Source organism: Protopterus annectens, chromosome 12.part0 (genome assembly GCF_019279795.1).
Source record: "Protopterus annectens isolate FY-2018-M chromosome 12.part0, PAN1.0, whole genome shotgun sequence".
NCBI classification, from domain to species: Eukaryota; Metazoa; Chordata; order Ceratodontiformes; family Protopteridae; genus Protopterus; species Protopterus annectens.
Genome location: NC_056746.1, coordinates 173,956,536 through 173,977,565, shown reverse-complemented (window position 1 = coordinate 173,977,565; position 21,030 = coordinate 173,956,536). Strand labels below are relative to the sequence as shown.

The window sequence follows — 21,030 nt, the reverse complement described above, 5'->3', positions numbered from 1 at the left end:
ATTACATTTATCTGAAATGGTACTTGCCTTGCAGATTTGTGTGGTATTTAGCAGATTTTCTATTTTCCTTTACTGTCACCATCTCCATGTCAATGCTGTTTCTGGAAAAGGTAAAAAGGAAATCTAAATAAAATCCAGGTTCTGAATAAATGCAATACGGAGGTAAATTGTTATAGTGCTCAAAAAGCTTAAGACAATCAACTGCTAAATTATATGTTTACTAAAAATGTCAAGAATGACACATTTGAAATTATTTTTAATAATGTTTTTGGGCATCCATTGTAGTACAGTATTATGAGTGCAGCACACTTTTTTAATATCAAAACCTAATCTTTCTAAAGAAAAGAAGTAAACTGTGCAGTATGTTTTGCATATGAAGCTTTGAAGTACAGCCTGTACAAAGCTATCTGCATATTTTTTTCTGTTACTGTTTGAAGAAGTTCTTTGGATAAAAAAGTACCTTAGTGGCAGTTGAAATTCAGGTACAGAATGCTGATGCTGTTATTTACTGTGTTTGATGGCAGAAAGTACAGGTAAGATCACCAACAAGAACTCAGTATTTATTTGCTTGCCTGCTAAGCAAGCTGAGCTGAAAATGGACGTTTTCATTCATTTCGCAGGTCAGTGTCCATTTCAGAAATGTTTCCAAAGTGTGGAAATACATTTGCTTACTTTGTGTAAGTATCAAATTAGACGTTGATGCTTAGGTGAGCTACTTTCCAATGTGTATTGTTTTACAGCATATAGGAAGAGTTGCATCATATAGGAGTGAGCCATAGCTCAGAAACATTGCTAAAAAATGTGTCAGTAAGTCAGATAAGGATGTCATAGCAGAGTGCCAGAGATGGGTAGTGTTGTACTTGCTCTGAAATGCCCCTGGAGTACTTTCTTAAAAATGGTAACATTCCATTGTTTCCTGGGAAATGGGTATAAGGAATTTCACTGCATGCAGCAGTCTGTGTAACAATAAATCATAAGGTGTAAGCATCTAAATTACACTGACTTAGAGCAGACAAATAAAAAGGCATATTCAGAACAGGAATTTAGAAATAAGCCCAGTTCCTTGAAATTTAAGTGTAAGGGGAATACTGTAGTTCTGCATGAGGAGTTTTTGGGTCAGATTTAGGAAGGAACTGCAGGTTATCCCTCTCAGCCACATGTACCAGCCTAATACTGTTTAGATGATATAAGCAATGGAGGAGGGAATATGTCAAGGAGCAGGAATCTTGCTGCATTGTTTTGCAAGATATAGAGCCACTTGAGATTATCTTTGGAAGAGTGGATTTGTAGTAGGAGCCCATATTCTAATTGCAGTACACAGATTTCCACGGTTTAATTTACTTTGTGAGTTTATATACCTCTAGGCACTGATCTTGTTATACGATCTGGTAGCACAGGCAGTAGTAAGTTCCTTTAAGCTAGATACCCAGATACTTGAAGTGACTGTCTCTCAAGCTGAGCTGTCTGGAATGTAGATGATACATTTGGGAAGAGCAGATTCAAGTCTGAGCAGTGCACCAAAAAAGTATATACTTTGCTTTGTAATGTTATTAGCAAACGTATGGGCTTGGAACCAGCTGTCCACTTGGAAGCAGTGATATGAAGGCTGGATGTTCTTTGTGTTTCACTGTTGCAGTCATCACATTTGGGTTATCTGCTTGCAGTAGCCCTCAGTGGGCCTGATTATCAAAGTTTTGGGTCCTGCATCGGTTGCTGTCTCATCTTCCATGACGTCAGGTAGTCAGGGGTATAAAGCATGCAGCCGACGCCATTACATCAGTCTTTCTTGCCGTGCATTGCCCGAAGCAGAAGCAGTTCACAGGTGCCGGTCAGCCGACTCTTTTCAAATTTCAGAACCGAAGTCTTCAACTAAGCTAAGTACCCCGTTGGGGAACCTTTTTCTTGGTCTAAATCGATGTCAGTAAAAGTTAACAATTGTATTTCTTGTGGAAAGCAAATACCTCATAAACATTTTCATTCGTACTGCATTCCTTGCTTAGGCCCAGACTACGACGTACCTTGCTCTCGGTTTTGTACCTTATTCAAACTTCAAACTATTCGTCATCGGTTCATTTATGCTTCTAAGTACTTTGTTCAATTATCCAGAAATGGTTTCGGTAAGCCACCCGACTACCGACATTCCGAAAAAAAAATGCAAAGATAAAGACAGACTGCATAGGTCCAAAGCTGCCAACGACGCTTTTCCTAAGCTAGTAGCCAGTCCGCCGGTACTCAGTGAGGTGCTTTTGCAGCCCCTGATACCCGCTACTTCAGATTCGCAGGCCTCTACTGAGACCTATTCGGAGTCTGGTATGCCGCAAGATGCTTCCTCGACTGTGGAACCTGCAGATGTCTCCACCTTGGATGGGTCCAGAGCCACTGTGCAGGCACCGGCTTTTGAGGGTGTATTCAGGCCTACTGACTTGCATATTAAACCAACGCCATCTTCTTCTTCAAGGCCTAAAACTCGATCCATGCCTAGAAAACCGATGCCCAGACCGCATTGTCAGTCCCCTATGCTTAAAAAACAAATGATAAGACTGGCTGAAGACCTTATTACTCTAATCAGGGGAAGCCACACTTCCCCATTTAAAAGACCTAGGACTGATTTTCCTTCTGTTTCTTCTGATCAGGACTCTGAAATTTCTGTTTCCACTGATGACAAGGATTTACCCTTATCTACCTATGAGGATTCTGATGCAGAGGACTCTATTCCCTCTGCTTCCCCTCCGGAGCATTTCTCTTTTGGTGAAACCTTGCATACTCTTAGGAAGCATTTTCACTGGGAAAGCCAGGATTACTCTGACTCCAAAAAGAGGCTTAGGGATTTCTTACTCCTGCCCCAACACAGGCCTTTAGCTATACCTCCTGTACTGGGCATTGTTGTTGATGCCTTCTCGGACTCTAGCCTGGCCCCTGACTCTTTACCTCTTGCACCCAGAAAACCTGATAGGTATTACAGGGTTCCTGACACTCACAAGTTCCTTTTTAAAAATCCTACTGCGGATCCTGAGACCATTTCACAGGGACCCAAGGGCATTAAGGCCACTACTGCCAAAAATTCTACCCCCTCTGATAGAGATTCCAGGGCGCTGGATAGATGGGGTAAGAAGGTATACACATCTTCAGCCTTGGCCATTGGGGCCTTAAACTGCCAGTTTCATATGCTAAAGTGACAGAAGCATATTATTGGATTGCTTAAACAGAAAATGATTTTGATTCCTGATTGTGCTGAAAATAAAGAATTACAGGATTTAATGCATTCTGCTGAACAAGTTGGAAAACATACTTTGCAATGTGGTTTTGATTCATTAGAGGCATCTGGCAGGGCTGCTGTCACTGGGACTGTACTTAGAAGGTATGCTTGGCTTAAGGAGCAATCTTTGCCAGATCATGTTAAGGCTAAACTGCTATATGCTCCCTTAAACCAAGACCGCCTGTTTAGCAACAAAGCAGAAGAAGTACTTAAAAAGATGGAGGAAAAAGCTAAATCTATGCAAATTGTTAAAGATTTCCTGCAAGTACAGCCTCCCAGATTTAGAAGGCATTGACCCTCTAAGAATTGGTCCTTTCCTGCCTCTTCCAGGCATTCTCAGTCCAAACCCAGCACCAGCAGAGCACCCAGGCTGCAGTCCTAAGGGACACGGTGGACTAAGCAGTGGGGGGCTCCCACTTCCAAAGCAGGAAGTAGTAAGACTCCCCCCTATGGTAAACTGTCTCAATGACTTAACTTTAAACCTTCCAAGCCCTGCTCAACTGACTATTCCTTTAGGGGGCAAGATTGCCCCGCAGGTAAATAATTGGGAACTCATTACTCAGGACAATTGGGTTTTAAATATAGTTTCCCAAGGATACAGATTCCATTTCAACTCCTTACCAACCGCAAACGGTTGGGCAAATCTACCACCAAATCAGTGGGCAGAGGCGCAAAAGCAAGTTCTCTCTCTTTTAAGCATCAGGGCTATTCAGCCTGTCCCAGAAGAAGGAGGAGGACATGGTTTCTACTCAAGACTTTTTCTGGTTCCCAGAAAAGACAATTCCTGGCGTACTGTCCTGAACCTGTCTATCCTAAACACATTTTTGGTAATCTCAAAATGCTAACTCTTCATCAGCTGCATCCTGTGCTAGGCAAAGATGCCTGGTTGGCAACACTGGATTTAAAGGAAGCCTACCTGCACATCTCAATAAGGGAATCTTGCTTCAAAGCAGGCTACATGCACTATCAGTTCTCTGTACTGCCCTTTGGCTTATCTGCTGCGCTCAGGGTATTCACAAAGTGCCTAGCTCCAGTCATTGCCTTTTGCAGGCAAAGAAATATTCAAATATACCCATACCTGGACAATTGTCTAATTCAGGCAGAAAGCCAGGACATACTCTTGAATCATCTGGCATTTGTAAAGAAACTGCTAACTTCTCTGGGGTATACCATAAACAAAAAGAAATCACATCTTGTACCCTGCCAGCAAATTGTATTCCTGGGAGCAAGCTTGAATACAACTTCCCAGATGGCCTACCTCACGCCAGAGAAACAAGTTCATTTGACAGCCTACTTCAAACTACTGGCCACAAAGACCCAGCTATCTGCAAGGAAAATACTGCAAGCCCTGGGGTTCATGGCCTCCTGCATTCTGCTAATTCCATATGCAAGACTACATATGAGGGAACTACAATGGTATCTAAAAAGCCTATGGTGTCAACATTCTCAGGATCTAGAGTCAATGATTCCTATCATACCTTGTCTATAGATAGAGTTCCTTTGGTGGGCAGAGGCATGCCACCAAAACAAGGGACTGCCATTCACTCTACCCCCTGCCACCCAAACCCTAACAGATGCATCAGACTATGCATGGGGGGCTCACTTGGCAGGGAAGTGCATTCAGGGCAAATGGAACCCAAGTCAAATGCACCTGCATATCAATCAAAAAGAAATGTTAGCTGTACAGAATGCGCTGACAGCCTTCAAGGACCACATTCTTCCAGGACAATTATTGGTAAAGACAGACAACACCACTGTTATGTGGTACATAAACAAACAGGGAGAAACCCACTCATACCCTTTCTGCAGACTAGCCATGGCTCTGTGGAACACAGCCTTGAGCTACCAAGCGCACCTACAGGCTCAGTTCCTGCAGGAAAGCTAAATACACTGGCAGACGACCCAAGCAGAAATCTCATGGACCCACATGAGTGGAAACTGGAACCAAAGATATTCAACATGTTGGGAAACAAATGGGGAAGCCCAGAGATAGACCTGTTTGCCTCCCCCCAGAGCTACCAATTGGACAAATTCTGCACAAGGACTCCCCACAAACAAGCTTGGAAAATGGATGCCCTGTCCTTCACCTCAGTTTATGCCTTTCCCCCTCTGTCTCTCCTCTCCAAGGTACTACTAAAGATCAAACAGGACAAACCAAGAACAATACTGATTGCACCAGACTGACCACGCCAACACTGGTACCTCCTCTTGCGCAGTGTGTCACTGCTGGCACCATGGCACCTGCCTCAGACCCCCCTACCCTGCTGTCCCAGCAGGAGGGCCAGATTCTGCACCCACAACTTCATACCTTGAACCTGGCAGCCTGGCTAATTACCTGATCTCTCCGTTACCATCCCTCAGTAAACAAGTGATGGATGTCATTCTGGAGGCAAGGAAGCCTAGTACTAGAAAACCCTATGCTGAAAAATGGAAAAGATTTTGTTCCTGGAGCCAAACTCAAGGGATGGGCACAGCAGCGCCCAACTTACCTCAGATTCTTCAATACTTAACTGAGATGCTGTACAAGGGCCTTTCCTTTTCCTCCATCAAAATTCATGCCTCAGCCATTTCAGCTCAATCAGCTCATTACAATACAGAACCACCCCTCTTCTCTCATCCACTGTTGAAGCAGTTCCTCAGAGGGACCAAAAACTTAAGACCCCTCAGGAGAGCCCACACTCCAGCCTGGGACCTCAACTTTGTATTGGAAAAACTCACTCCATCTCCCTTTGAGCCAGCTGCAAATGCAGAGTTGAAATTACTTTCTTGGAAAACAACCTTCTTTCTAGCCATCACTTCAGCAAGAAGAGTGTCTGAATTACAGGCCCTCATGGCAGTGGAGCCTTTCATCATCTTTCATGCGGACATGGTGTCCCTCAGGACCAATCCCTCCTTCATGCTCAAGGTGGTATCCAGTGTGACCCTTAATCAGTCCATTCATTTGCCAGCCTTCTTTTCTAATCCACAGAACAAAGGGGGAATGAATAATGCATTCATTGGACGTGCACAGACAACTTAGATTTTACTTGGACAGGACTAAACCTCTCAGGAAATCTGAACAGCTGCTGGTTGCATTTGCTGCAGTGGCAGAGGGGAAGGCCATTTCAAAGCAAACCATTTCTAAGTGGATAGGCCACTGCATTCATTTCTGCTATAAGCACCATGGAAAACCTACCCCACAGGGGATTAGACCACATTCTACCAGGGCTGCATCTATCTCTACAGCCTTTCTCAGCAGTGTCCCTATCAGGGACATCCTAGAAGCTGCTACCTGGAGTTCTGTACATACCTTTACCAAGCATTACCACTTGCCATTTTTTTTCTAAATCCAGAGCTGGTTTTGCCACTGCAGTCTTGCAGGGCCTTATAGCTGGTCCTAATGCTATCCAATTACCTCCTCCCATCCTTAGCTTTGGGAATCTACCCAAATATGATGACTGCAACAGTAAAACACAAAGAACATAGTACAGTTGTGTACACATACCATAAATGTAGATGTTCGAGTGTATTCACTGTTGCAGTCCTGGTTACCCTCCCTCCAGCCCCCTGACTTCTGTTGACTATACCTCTGTTCTTGTTTACTATGCTTAAAGCTTTTTGGTGTATTTGCTTTTTGATGGAGGTGTAACCTTGTATATAATTGCTTCCCATTATGGGGGGCACCTGATATGTGGGGCAAGAAAAACTGATGTAATGTTATTGGCTGCATGCTTTATACCCGTGACTACCTGACGTCATGGAAGATGAGACAGCAACCGACGCAGGACCCAAGACTTTGATAATCAGGCCGACCGAGGGCTACTGCAAGCAGATAACCCAAATGTGATGACTGCAACAGTGAATACACTCGAACATCTACATTTATGGTAAGTGTACACAACGGTACTTTCTTGATAGTGTTGTTAAACGAGCTGCTGCGTTAGAGAACTAAGTCATCTATACATTGTATGATTATTGCAGTGAAGACCAGTTTGTCAAAACCTGTTTTTTTTGAGGCTTGCTGACTAATGGGACATTTACTCACTGTTTTATAACTTGTCAGGTTTTGTGACTTTTATTTATTTATTTATTTGTTTGTTTATTTGAATCTGTTAACTAGTGTAGAATACTGACTCAGGTAGACCATGTTCACTTTTAGCCCGGGGTGTACGTTACACAAATTTATACAACCACTGTAAGTTATATATAAATAATATCAAACGTTAAAAAGGGTGTACAATCATAAAGGTATGCCTAATAAAAGTAGTAATTAAGATGTATTTTATTAACCTCACAAAGTTAATTATATTAGTTAGAGGATTGCAGGTGATATAGCCCCCTCTACACACACACACACACACACTAGAAATGCCAAGCCCTTTCCTTATTAAAAAAAGCACCAAATTACCTATTTAGTCTGCTGGTCATATCCAAATAGGTTTTGTTTAAAACATTTGAGGAGATGAACTATATCCTATCTACAGAGGGTGATCTTAAGATCATTGATGAAGTGTGTGAAAAGAAGCTTCCCTAAGAAAAGTGCCCAGAGAATAACCCATGGAGGTAAATGAAGAAGAAGATAGGGTGTCTTTTATTTTGTTTTTGAAGGTTCCATCATTAGGACTGTCTTGAAAACATAGGATGAGGCCATCACTAAAACATGGGTTCCTCATCTTGTTCAGAAGAATATGATTGACTGAGCTGAATGCCTTAATGTGCCCTCAGACACTGCACCAGTCAAAAGACCAGAATGAATATTGTGGAATATATATTTCAGACTTGATGACCATAGCCATGTTGTGGTCAGGACCAAACCCATGCTATTGACTGATTGTTTAAAGCTGTATGAGGTAATGTATAAACTGCTGAACAACTGTCTCATCATGTTTTAGAGTGAGTAGGGTGCCAGGGATTTGAGCCTATAGCTGTTGGATACCTGACAATTACCTTGTTTGAGAACAGGAACTGCAATGTGTTTCAACCTGTTTGACAGTTTCATTCTTCATATTTGTAGATTGTGTAGCTAAGCAATTATCTTTTCTTATGTTCAGCACAATGTTTAAGAAATTTATTTTATTTTATTTTATATTTGTTTACCGGGTAGTGTCCGACTGGGCTGGGGGCCCATTTACAGCGGAGACCTGGGGAGAAAAGCTCCAACAACATACAGTACAAAATTAGACAGTGGACTAAAACAAACATTAGAAAATACATATTAAACAGATTCAACAGTACAGAACAGCATTTACAGTATTTAAGGAATTTGAGAAACACACTGGTGTATACGATACAATGTTAAAGCTAGATTAATAACTTACATGTGGAACTCAGGAGCTTATCAAAGAGTTCAGATTGATTAAGAAGTGAGAGAAGTCAGATAGCTGTTTATTAGATTGAATTATGAAAAAAATAATAGTGATTAGAAGAGGCCAAGACAAAGAAGAATGCAGAAGTTGATTAAAAGAAAGTATTTTAAGCAGGAGTAGACCGACACTGCAACACTGGTGCATGAAGAGAGAAAAAGCTATGGTCTGTATGGCAAAGGCAAGGTGGTGCAGAAAACATTAGGATTTAACCAGGAGAGCGACAGTGGCAAATCCAGGTATTTTTAACGTGTTCTTTTAGTATACTGATTTAAAAGCAGTATAGGAGAGAGTGCTTTGAAATTTTAGTGGAAGGGAATTCCAGTACTTGCCAATTTTGTTTGAGTAGAGGGAGTCTCCGTGGGTGTTATGAGACTGTGTAATTCTGAGCAGTGGTCTGCTGGTAGATCTGAGGGGTCTGCTGCTGACATGTAGTTGGGCAAGGGTTGAAATTGCAGAACAGTCATTTGGGTTTTGAATAATTTTGTGGGTGAGGGTAAGTTGGTTTAGTGTTAAGAGGTTTGGGAGTTCGAGCCAGTTTAGTTGTTTAAGAGCAGTACAATGATGAGCTTTATAAGGAAGATTTGCTGCAAATGTAGCTATTTTGTTGCAGCCTGACTCAAGGTTCTGGAGGTCGGTTTTGTGTAAGTTGGTGAAATTTTGTGGGCAATATAATAGAGTAGATAGAAGCTAAGATCTGGCAGTGGCTAGTCTGGCTTGTGTTATATATAGTTTTGCCCTATAGAGTGCACCGAGTTTGGCATGGACTTTTTGTTTGTTTGGGGTATATGAATGCTAAATTTAGTCTGTCATCTATAGTAATACTTAGGAGTTTGGCCTGGTTAGTTGACTCAATTTTATTGCCATTTGTGGATAGGACAGAGAGGGGAGGAGAGTTGTTTTTGTTTGTTCTGTTTGTGAATATAATTAACTTAGTCTTTTTTGGGTTAAGAATGAGTTGGTGGTTAGTAAGGAATGAGTCAGTTTCCTGAAATGCTTTTTGCATTTTGTGTTGCAGTTCTAGGGGGGAGGGGGCTGATACAATAAGACTTGTGTTACTGGCATACTTGATGATTGAGGCTAGTTGGGTAGCAGACATAAGGTTATTTGTAAAGACGATGAAGAGAAGGAGACCCAATATGAACCCTTGAGGTACATATGTGTTAACAGTCAGTAGAGGGGAGAGATTTTGGTCCCATCTAGTGGCTTGTTGCCTGTTTGATAGATAACTGTGGAACCATGTTAGGGTGGCTTGACTGAGGTTGTAAGTGGCAAGATTGTTAAGAAGGAGTTGGTGGGAAATGGTGTCAAAACCCTTTGACATGTCCAGGAAAATTGCAGAGATTAGCTGACCATTGTTCATAAGGTGGTGGATGGTGTCAGTGAAGGCTATAAGAGCAGTGTTAGTACTATGCTGAAACTATGCTGGGTGTCTGCTAGAAGGTTATTTGATGTAAGGTGGTTTAGGAATTGTTACTGAATACATTTCTCAAGAATCTTGGCTATGGGAAGGAGGATTGCTAAGGGGTGGTAGTTAGCGACTTCTTTAGAGGGGCCACCCTTGTGGAGGGGAATGATGTGAGCTATTTTCCAGAGGTGGGGTACATATTGTTCAGAGATGGCACAATTGATTAGACTTGAGATAGGGTAGGCAATAGATGGGGCTGCGATTTTTAGGAACTCATTTGGTAGCTGGTCGGCAGCAAGACAGCAGGGTTTTAGATTGTATAAAAGATTTTTTATGTAGGATGTTTGAACAGATTTAAAAGAGAAGGATTCTGCTGAGCCAGATACTTGGGAGGGGATTGTGAGTGGTGGCTGTTGATGGCATTGTAGGAGGTTGGATATATAGTTAATGAAGTATGAGTTAAACTGTGAGGCTAAGGGTTCAGAGGTATTTAATGTAGAAGGAGAGGTGGTGGTGAGTCTTCCAGGGTTGAAGAGGTAGTTGATTGCCAGAATTTTTGTGGGTTTTGAATGTACTTTTGTTGGGAAGATTGGAAGTAGAATTGTTAATCATGGTTGATTTTTGTCTTAGTTTGGTTTCTGAGTTGCTGGTATTTGGCAAGCATGGTTTTTGTCCTTGGATGATAGGTATAGGGCTCTGGCTTTGTCTCTTTTGTTTAACAGACCATTGTTCAGCAAGATGTAAAATGCCACATACCCCGGACATCTGAAAAACCTTTTTTTTTCTCACATATAAAATATATCCCTACTTACAGATAAGATACCCTTACTAACAGATAGCTTTTTCTAGGGTTATTTTCTTCTGTCTCTGGTGTAACCCCGCTCCATTCGCCCTCGCTGCACTCGGGCTCACTTCGGTCCCCTCCCATCCCCATATCATTTCCTTTATACCTAGCATCAAGCCACCTCCCACTTCCACACCCCATCCTCCTACCTTTAACTCCACTAACTATCCCTCACTAAAGTATACACCCTCTTCCGCCTCCTTTCTCTCATATATTAACTTCTTCTGCTAACCCTTAATACTACAGCCATTTCCAAATTAGTTATTCCAACTCCTACTCTAAATCTCTTATACCTCTACCTCGCTAATATCCCCCCTCCACCCACTCCAACACAAACCTTTCTTATATCCTATTTCACTATGCATACCCTATTGCTCATTAAACTCCTGCTATTTCCACTAATCCTCTTACTTCTTCTCACTGAACCCTATGCTCCATTACCCTCCTTCCATAAACATCCCACCAACCCTATCTCAAATTATTACAATCACTCAAAAATACAATAACTATCTCTATTAATATGCTGTCCTCTAACACACAACGTCCCAAAATTAAAATATCCCCTTCTTACTCTCTACTCTTAAAAAACAGGACAAAGTATATTAGAAACTACCCACTTACATCTAAGACTAAATTCTCCCCCACCACAATACTTACATCTGGTGACATACACCCAAATCCTGGTCCATATACTAACCTCAGCTCCATCCAAAACCCCTCTCTCACCCCAGCCCATCAAACCTCATCTCATAAACAAATCTCCTTCTATTCTATTAACACCTGTAGCATCCTCAAAGTAAGTCAGTTTCATGCATGGATAGCAAATCATGCCCCAGATGTTATTGTAGTTAAAGAAACCTGGCTTAAACCACACCACCTTGATAAAGAAATTCTCCCCCCTGGCTACAACATACTTTGTCTCGACCACACAAACAAAAAGGGTGGAGGAGTAGCTGTAGTCTATTCTAATAATCTTACTATCTCTCACCTTACACAGTCAATCCCATCTTTCCACCCAGCAGAAATAATTGCAGTTAACATCACAATCAATAACTATACCACAATTACTATAGTAGCCACCTACATTCCACCTGGTGAAAATATCCCACTGCTGGAAAGCATTCTCTCCCATCTCTCCTTGAATATCCCAAATGAAACGATCCTCCTTGGGGGCACAAATATTAATTGGCTAACTCTCAGTAACCCAGGATCCCCACACCATATAAATCTATATGGTTTCACTCAGTTAATTACCAAACCAACACATTCAAATAACTCCCACTCCACAAATACACTCATTGATTGGATACTAGTATCAGCTCCCACTAAATATCACAATCCGGAAACCATACCTGACTCCCTAAGTGACCACTCACCCATAAAGGTTCTTAGATATAGAAACCACTTCCCTAAGCCACATAGATACATTACTAGACATAATCTCTAACTTCAACACAGACTCATTTAACACCCTCATCTCCAGAGTATGCTGGGACTTCCTCTCCCAGCTCCCCCTAGACAAAGCTGTCATAGCCTTCAACTCTACTTTTCTTGACATCATAAATTCATTAGCCCCACCCCATAAAATTAGGACAAAAGCAAAAGTATCTCCTTGGCTAACAAAAAAGACACACACTCTCATAAAGTCTAGAGATAGGTTCTGGAAAAAATGGATGCATACAAAAGTCCCAACTGACCTGCAAAGATATAAAGAACAAAGAAACCCGGCAAAAAAGTATCATTAAAGATAAAAAAGCATTATGTTATAACCCTCCTACAACACTAAAATCTGACCCAAAAAAATTTTGGAATGCTGTTAACCAAATACTTCATCCTGGAACCCCATACCTCCCCCAACCCTAGCCCAGAAAAAGCACCAGTGGAGACTGCCAAGACTTTCAATACTTACTTTGTTGAATCAGTATCCAAACTTCTTAACCCCAATAGCTCCAATACAACGAACCCCAAAGGCCCAGATGTTCTTCATTCCACATTGCTGCAGTCCTAACTATTGGGTAGTCCGCTGTCCAGTCGGCCCGAATACCAAAGTATATGGCTGACGTCGGTCACGGCGCATTAGACTGACGTCAGTACGTCAGGGTACTAATGCGCATGACCGACGTCATATCCTCAGTCTTTTTTGCCGCATGGTCTGATGCAGAAGCAATTTTGCGAGTGCAGGTTGGCGTTCTGAAAGTTTCTGAAGTCAGAGTTTCAGACCGAATCAAAGTTGGCTAAGTACCCGTTGGGAATATTTTGGTTTTTCTTGCCTCAGTATTTAACCGGATGTCAGAAAAAGTGAATAACTGTATTTCTTGTGGGAAACAGATACCTCATAGGGATTACCATACTTTGTGTATACCTTGTTTAGGGCCTGAGCACGGCGTTGTTGGATGCCGCTCTTGTGCTAGATTTAACAAGCGCACTATTAAGAGAAGGTTAGACTGTGCCAGGTTAGTGTTTGGGAAGCGTTGTAATTATAAAATGCCGTCGGATGCTCCGGCGCGGCTTCGACTAAAAAGCGCAAGGACAAAGCAGCAAAGCCTAAAGTGGAAGAACCGACAGTCCCAGGCGTCGGTTCTTTAGAAACTCAGTGGAGCCGGAGGTTTTGCCAGGTGTTTCTTTGGAGTCTCAGGAGAGACTTTACTGTTACAGGATGTATCCTCTCAGGAAGTAGGCCAGGCTGAGAGGGCTTCTCAGGTGACTGTTCTTCCTTCTCTTCCTAACGTGGTAAGAGCCTCCCTTCTGTTTCCAAGGCTTCTTTGAGGGGCAGGCCAAGTTTTGCTTCAGTAGGGGTTTCTCCTAGTGCCTCAGGGTCTTTGCCTAAGAAACATATGCTTAAAATGGCAGAGGATTTGATTACTATGATAAGGGGTTCTATGCCCCTCCTGATAAGAGGCCTAGGGTGGAACCTGAGTTTGAGAGTTTTGAGCAATGCTCGAGGCTTCTGAGTCTTGGCTGAAGACTTGCAGGAGTTCCCTCCTTATTCTGATTCTGATGTGGATGATTCTACTCCTTCAGCTTCTCCTCCTGAGGATTTTTCATTTTCAGAGACTCTGCATTCCATGAGGGAGCATTTTAAATGGGAAGGGCAAGATTTCTCTGATTCCAGGAAAAGGCTTAGGGAATTCTTGTTTTTACCCCAGCATAGGCCTTTAGCTATACCTCCTGTTTTGAATGTGGTGGAAGATGTTTTTGCAGAGGCTTCCCTGAATCCTGATTCTTTGCCTCCTGCCCCAGTTAAACCGGATAGGTATTATAGGGTGCCTGACGCTCATAAGTATCTTTTTAAGAGTCCTAGGGCAGACCCGGAAACTGTCTCTCAGGGGCCTAAAGGTGTGAAGGCCTCAGTTGTTAAAAATCCTGTCCCGCCTGATAAAGTGGCAAGGGCTTTGGATAGATGGGGAAAGAAGGTGTATACTTCTTCCACTTTAGCCATGAGGGCGTTGAATTGTCAGTTTCACATGTTAAAATATCAGAATTATCTTCTTTCACAGTTGAAATCTAAGGTGGATGCTCTGGCGGAAGGTATTGAGTGTAAAGAGTTGCAGGATTTAGTTCATGTGTCTGAACAAGTGGGAAAACATTCCTTGCAATGTGGTTTTGATGCTGTGCAGGCCTCCTCCAGGGTGGCTGCCACTGGTTCTGTTCTTCGTAGGCACGCCTGGTTGAGAGATCAGAACTTAGCTGAGCATGTTAAGACAAGGATTTTGGATGCTCCTTTACAGTCTGATGTGTTGTTTGGTTCGCCTGTGGAAGCAGTTTTAAAGAAAATGGAGGACAAGGCTAAGTCTATGCAAACTGTTAAGGATTTTTGCAGGTGCAGCCTCCAGTTTAGTAGAAATTGGCCTACTAAGGGGTGGACTTATCCTGCTTATGATTCCCAGTCTAGGGGTAGGTCTAGGCGTGGTAGGGGCAGAGCTCAAGGTTCTTTTAGGCCTAGGACAGGGAGTTCACCTGCTCAGACTTCTGGTGAGGGCAGGGGTCAGTCCTTTCGTAAGCAGACCCAATGACCTGCCTTTTCAGCTGCCAGTACCTTCTCGCCTGGCGGCACCTCTAGGAGGAAGACTGTCTCTTTTCAAAGAAAATTGGGATTTAATTACCCAAGACAAATGGGTTCTGGATATCATTCACCACGGTTACAGGTTTTATTTCCATACCTTGCCTCCTTTCAAAGGCATGCCAGACATTCCTCCTCTACAAAGAACAGAGGCTCGCAGACAAATTTCTCTGTTACTCCAAATAGGAGCCATTCAGTCAGTTCCTGTGCCAGAAAGGGGCCTAGGATTTTATTCTCGCCTGTTCCTAGTACCAAAGAAGGGGAACACGTGGAGACCAATTTTGGATTTATCTATCCTCAACACTTATCTGGACATTCCAAAGTTCAAAATGTTGACGTTACAACAGCTTTTACCTCTACTGGGCAAAGATCACTGGATGGTAACTTTAGATCTCAAGGAAGCTTACCTTCATGTGCCTATAAGACTAAGTTGCAGAAAGTATCTGCGTTTTCGAGCTGGAAATTCTCATTATCAGTTCTCTGCATTGCCCTTTGGCTTATCTACTGCGCCCAGAGTATTCACAAAGGTTCTGGCTCCAGTGATAGCTTACTTCAGGCTAAAAGGAATTCAAATCTATCCTTACTTGGACGACTGCCTGATTCTGGCTCAAGAAAAGGAAGACCTTCTACAGCATTTGGAATATGTCATAGCAGTGCTAAGATGCCTAGGGTATTCTGTGAACGAAATAAAGTCCAGTCTAGTACCCTCTCAAGACATGTGCTTTCTGGGTGTGAGACTGAATACAGCAGCCCAGAGGGCCTTTCTAACCCCGGACAAACAAAAGAATCTTTCCAGTTACTTCCATCAATTATCTCTTCAGTCCGGGCTGACTGCAAGGACAGTCCTTCAAGCCTTAGGGTTCATGGCATCTTGTATTCTGGTGCTTCCCAATGCCAAACTGCATATGAGGAAGCTACAATGGTATCTCAAAATCTATGGACACAGCACTGCCAGGATTTGGACACTGTCATTCAAATAATACCTTGCATTCAAAAGGAATTTTTGTGGTGGGCTCAGGAATGTCACCTAAACAAGGGACTCTCTGTGACCCGGCCAGAGGCAAGTCAGATTCTAACGACAGATGCCTCAGACATTGCTTGGGAGCTCATCTAGATGGAAAGTGGATACAAGACAAGTGGCCTGCCAGACTACAGCATCTACATATCAACATGAAAGAGATGTTAGCAGTCCAGTTTGCATTAATGGCTTTCAAGGAGTTACTTCTTCCAGGGCAGGTGTTGATTCTAACAGACAACACAACTGTCATGTGGTACATCAACAAACAAAGAGGAACACATTCATACCCATTGTGCAGGCAAGCAATGATTTTATGGGAGACTGCGCTCAGCTTGCAACTAACTCTTGAGGCAAGGTTTCTAGCGGGAGCACAGAACTCGTTAGCAGATGTGTTAAGCAGACAAATCATGGATCCCCACAGTGGAAACTGGATCTTCATGTATTTCAAAATTGACAGTGTCATGGGGAACTCCAGACATAGATCTGTTCGCTTCTCCACTAAACCACCAGCTGCCAAAGTTTTGCACGAAGGATTTCATCACACAGCTTGGAAAGTGGATGCTCTTTCTTTCAGTTGGAAAAATCTTCATGTGTATGCTTTTCCACCTCTGCCTCTTCTCCCAAAGGTGCTTCTAAAGGTCAGACAAGACAAGCCAAGGATGATTTTAATAGCTCCAGATTGGCCTCGGCAGCACTGGTACCCATTACTGAGGAGTCTGGTAAGGAAGCCTCCATGGCCTTTACCCTTGATTCCACACCTATTGTCTCAGAGGGACGGTCATCTGCTCAATGTCAAGCTTCAAACTCTTCATCTAACAGCCTGGCATATTCTGTTTTGAAAGACAGCAGGTCTCAACTTCCTCAACAGGTTTTAAATGTGATTATGGAAGCCAGAAGACCTAGTACAAGGAAAGTGCATGCAGAAAAATGGAAGAGATTTTTATTTTGGACTGCAGCACAGAATTTGGAGATTTCGGAGCCTAATTTGAGTGTGGCTCTTCAATATCTTACTGAGTTATTGGACAAAGGTTTGTCTTTCTCTTCCATTAAGATTCATGCTGCAGCGATTTCAGCTCACTATGATTGTGACCCACCATTGTTTTCACATCCTTTATTCAAGCAATTTCTTAGGGGGGCAAAGAATATAAGACCCCCACGTAGAGCTCCTACTCCTGCTTGGGATCTCAATTTTGTGTTGGAGAAACTTACTCTACAACCTTTTGAGCCTGCAGCTACTGCTGACCTGAAATTCTTGTCATGGAAGACTGCTTTTTTGTTGGCCATTACTTCTGCAAGAAGGGTTTCTGAGTTACAGGCCCTTATGGCGGTTGAGCCTTATATGATTTTTCATAAGGATAGGGTATCATTACGTACTAATCCTTCCTTTATGCCTAAGGTGGTTTCTAGTGTGGCTTTAAACCAAACTATTCATTTGCCTACTTTCTATGCAGATCCCCAAAATAAAGGGGAAAAGATTTTGCACACTTTAGATGTACACAGGCAATTGCGTTATTATTTAAGCAGGACTAAGGATTTTAGAAAGTCTCAGCAGTTGTTTGTTTCTTTTGCTTTGAGTTAGCAGGGCAAGCCTGTGTCAAAACAAACTATTTCTAGGTGGATTGGGTTTTGCATTGCATTTTGTTATTCCCATCATGGCAAAGAGATTCCAGCTGGGATTAGGCCTCATTCCACTAGGGCTACTGCCACTTCAACAGCATTTCTAAGGGGGGTGGCAACTAAGGATATTTTGGAGGCAGCTACTTGGAGTTCAGTGCATACTTTCTCTAAGCATTACCACCTTCCTCTCTACTCTAAGTCTAGGGCTGGTTTTGCCACAGCTATTTTGCAAGGCATGTTATCAGCTCCTGCTTCCTTATGATTTGCCAGCCTCCCTTACCTCTGCTTTGGGATTCTACCCAATAGTTAGGACTGCAGCAATGTGGAATGAAGAACATAGTACAGTTTTGTACCTACCATAAATGTAGATGTTCGAGGATCCACATTGCTGCAGTCCAATTTACCCTCCCTCCTTCCCCTCTGTGTTTAGGGGTGGTTGTGTAGGTGAGATTATATTCTGGTACCTTTGTATATGTTGTATATGTTTTTGGTGCAGGTATGTTTGGTGTGTTTTGATTTTGGCCTTGTCTTTTTAGGGTCTTCTGACATCTGGGGCAAGAAAAGACTGAGGATATGACGTCGGTCATGCGCATTAGTACCCTGACGTACTGACGTCAGTCTAATGCGCCGTGACCGACGTCAGCCATATACTTTGGTATTCGGGCTGACTGGACAGCGGACTACCCAATAGTTAGGACTGCAGCAATGTGGATCCTCGAACATCTACATTTATGGTAGGTACAAAACTGTACTTTTCCTCCTCAACTACCCCACCTAAAGTCTTCTCCCTTAAGCCTGTCTCTACAACTTACATCAGAACCCTGCTCTCTAAATTAAACCATGCTCTTATTCTGCTGATAACATCCCATCATACTTTCTTCAGATAGCTGCACACTCACTAGCCTACCCCATCTCCATCATTATAAACCGCTCAATCTCTGAATCTAAAGTACCATCAATCTGGAAACACTTCTACACCCTACCTATCCACAAAGGAGGTAACTCCACTGAAATCTCTAATTTCAGACCCATTGCCATCCTTTCTTCCCTGTCAAAAATCCTAGAAAAATGAGTACATACTCAAGTCATGGAACATCTCTCTTAAGGAAAACCTACTCACTCCTACACAACATGGTTTTCGACCAAAACACAGCACCTATAATGCTCTTCTATCCTTTCTCAATATTATCTCCCTGGCCAGAGATGACCATAAACTTATCTCCTGTCTCTTCCTAGATCTCTCAAAGGCCTTTGATACTGTTTCCCACTCTCTACTATTAAACAAACTGTCTGACCTCAACTTCTCCCCAAACACAGTGGCTTGGTTTTCAAGCTATTTAAAAGATAGATTCCATTCAGTAAGGTGGGACATAGCCTTATCTACTCCCCTTCCAGTAAAAATGGGTGTCCCTCAAGGGTCCATCTTAGGACCACTACTCTTCAATATCTTCACCAACTTGCTCTATACCTCCTGTCCACTTTCCTCTATTATCCAATATGCTGATGACTCTACAGTTATAACTATAGCAAACTCTCCCTCCAAACTCTTATCAGCTACCCAGTCTTCGTTTAAATCAGTGGAAACATGGTTGTCCAACAACCAACTCATCCTCAACCTTAAAAAAACAAAACTCCTACTCTTCCTTCCTAAAACAGCCAACCACATAAAGACTTCATTTACTATCCAGTCACTTAACAATACCCCTATAGTAGCAGATTCTAGCTCAAAACTCTACCCCTATAGTAGCAGATTCTAGCTCCAAACTCCTCGGTATCACTGTTGATGATCACCTAAAATTTGATCTCCATGTAAATAACTGTATCAGGAAAACTCACCTCAAATTAGGTCTATTATATAGAAATAAAAAAATTCTCACTCAGGAAGCAAGAATTGCTCTCACACATGCTTACCTTCTCCCCTGCTTAAGTTATTTTTCACAAATCCTTACAAACCTTAACTCCTCTCTTCTTACTAGACTTGAGACTACATACCACAAAGTAGCTAGATTTGCAGCTCAACAATCCTATAGATCTCACCACTGTCCGTCTCTTAAATATCTAAACTGACTTGAACTGCCTAACCTCCTCCTTTTCACTCAGCTTCAAACCATTCAATCTTTTCTATACCAGCCATCTTTCTGTCCAGCCTTACACTCTGTAATCTCCCACTATGCCCCTTCAAGAAACCTCTGCAGCTCTTCCCAAGACCTATTAAACATCTATAAGCCTAAGTCTAAAGCAGGGTGCAACTTATATAGCTACCATCCCTCTATTGAATGGAACAAACTTCCTCTTGAAATTTGAACACTCAAACTTTCTCAACAATTCAAATTAACTTTAAAAGAACATCTCAAAGGGCAATGGAGCTGCCACTGCTCAAACCCACCTTGATTACACTCTGCAGATGAATGTTTTCCTTTCTTCACTCCGATACTTCACTGTCATCCTCTATCAACAAATTGTAAAAGTTATAACTTACTCAAATGTTGCAGCTTCTACCAAGATTCTTAACTTTACTAGTACTAAAAAAAAAAAGCTGTTGTTGTCATCAAGCTGCTTTGCCACTTTTTGCTTGTACAATATTTGTAAATGACTAAATGTAATCTGTAAAATACTGGAGGTTTTCTCCCCAGGACACTACTGAAAAAGGGTTTCAGCTCAGTTAGACATTCCCGGTCAACAAATGTAAAAAAAAAAAAAAATAAATAATAAGTAGCTTAGTATCAGGAGATAGCCATGAAAGTTGTTTTATTTTTGTGCATTTTTCTGGTGGGGGAAAGGTGATTTAGGTTTCAAGGAATTTGTTGTTAAAGAGTTCTACTGCATGGTCCAGTTGTAGGTATTTTAATGGTGACCAGTTGAAATTTTGAAGTAGTTGATTAAATAGGTGAGGGGAGAAATGTTTTTTGCTGCAGATGTATTTAAATGGAGTGTGGGTTTTGATTTGAAGTTTTTTTCTTAGCAGAAATGTGGGGGTGTGGTCACTAAGGTTAATGGGTAGACAGCCGGATTGATAACTGAGGTTTGGCTTATTTGTTAATATCCAGTCCAATAAAGATTGTTTTTTATTGTGTTTATCAGCACGAGTGGGACAATGTATAACTTGGGAGAAATTAAACAGGTTGCTGATGAAATCTGGGTAAAATCTTTCCTCACCATTAATTTTTGCCTAGGACAGCTGAAATATTAAGTCACTTATTGAATGGGCACACATTCTGAGAAGTTAGATAAGTGGTATGGCAACACATTTGTTATTTGTATGCATCCCAGTTGTGTGTTAAGTTGTTTAGTGGAGGCAGTAGAATTGTTTCTGCCCAGCTTTGATCTGCATCTGATTATGAGATGCTATCTTCAGCTCTGAAATACATGCAGACGATTTTGTTCTTTTTTGAGAAAGGATTCTGTGCTGAAACAAAGTAGGATTGAATAATGTGCTGGTGTACTACATTGAGAAGGAGCACATAAGGAGATAGACAACAGTGTTT

At 42.1% G+C, this 21,030-nt stretch overlaps 1 protein-coding gene across 1 annotated transcript in view; it reads left to right on the top strand.

Moving 5' to 3' along the window:
* Window positions 1-21,030, top strand: part of PKD1 (polycystin 1, transient receptor potential channel interacting) — a 2,476,043-nt gene that overhangs the window by 864,351 nt on the left and 1,590,662 nt on the right. The gene's annotated exons all lie outside the window — the stretch shown is intronic.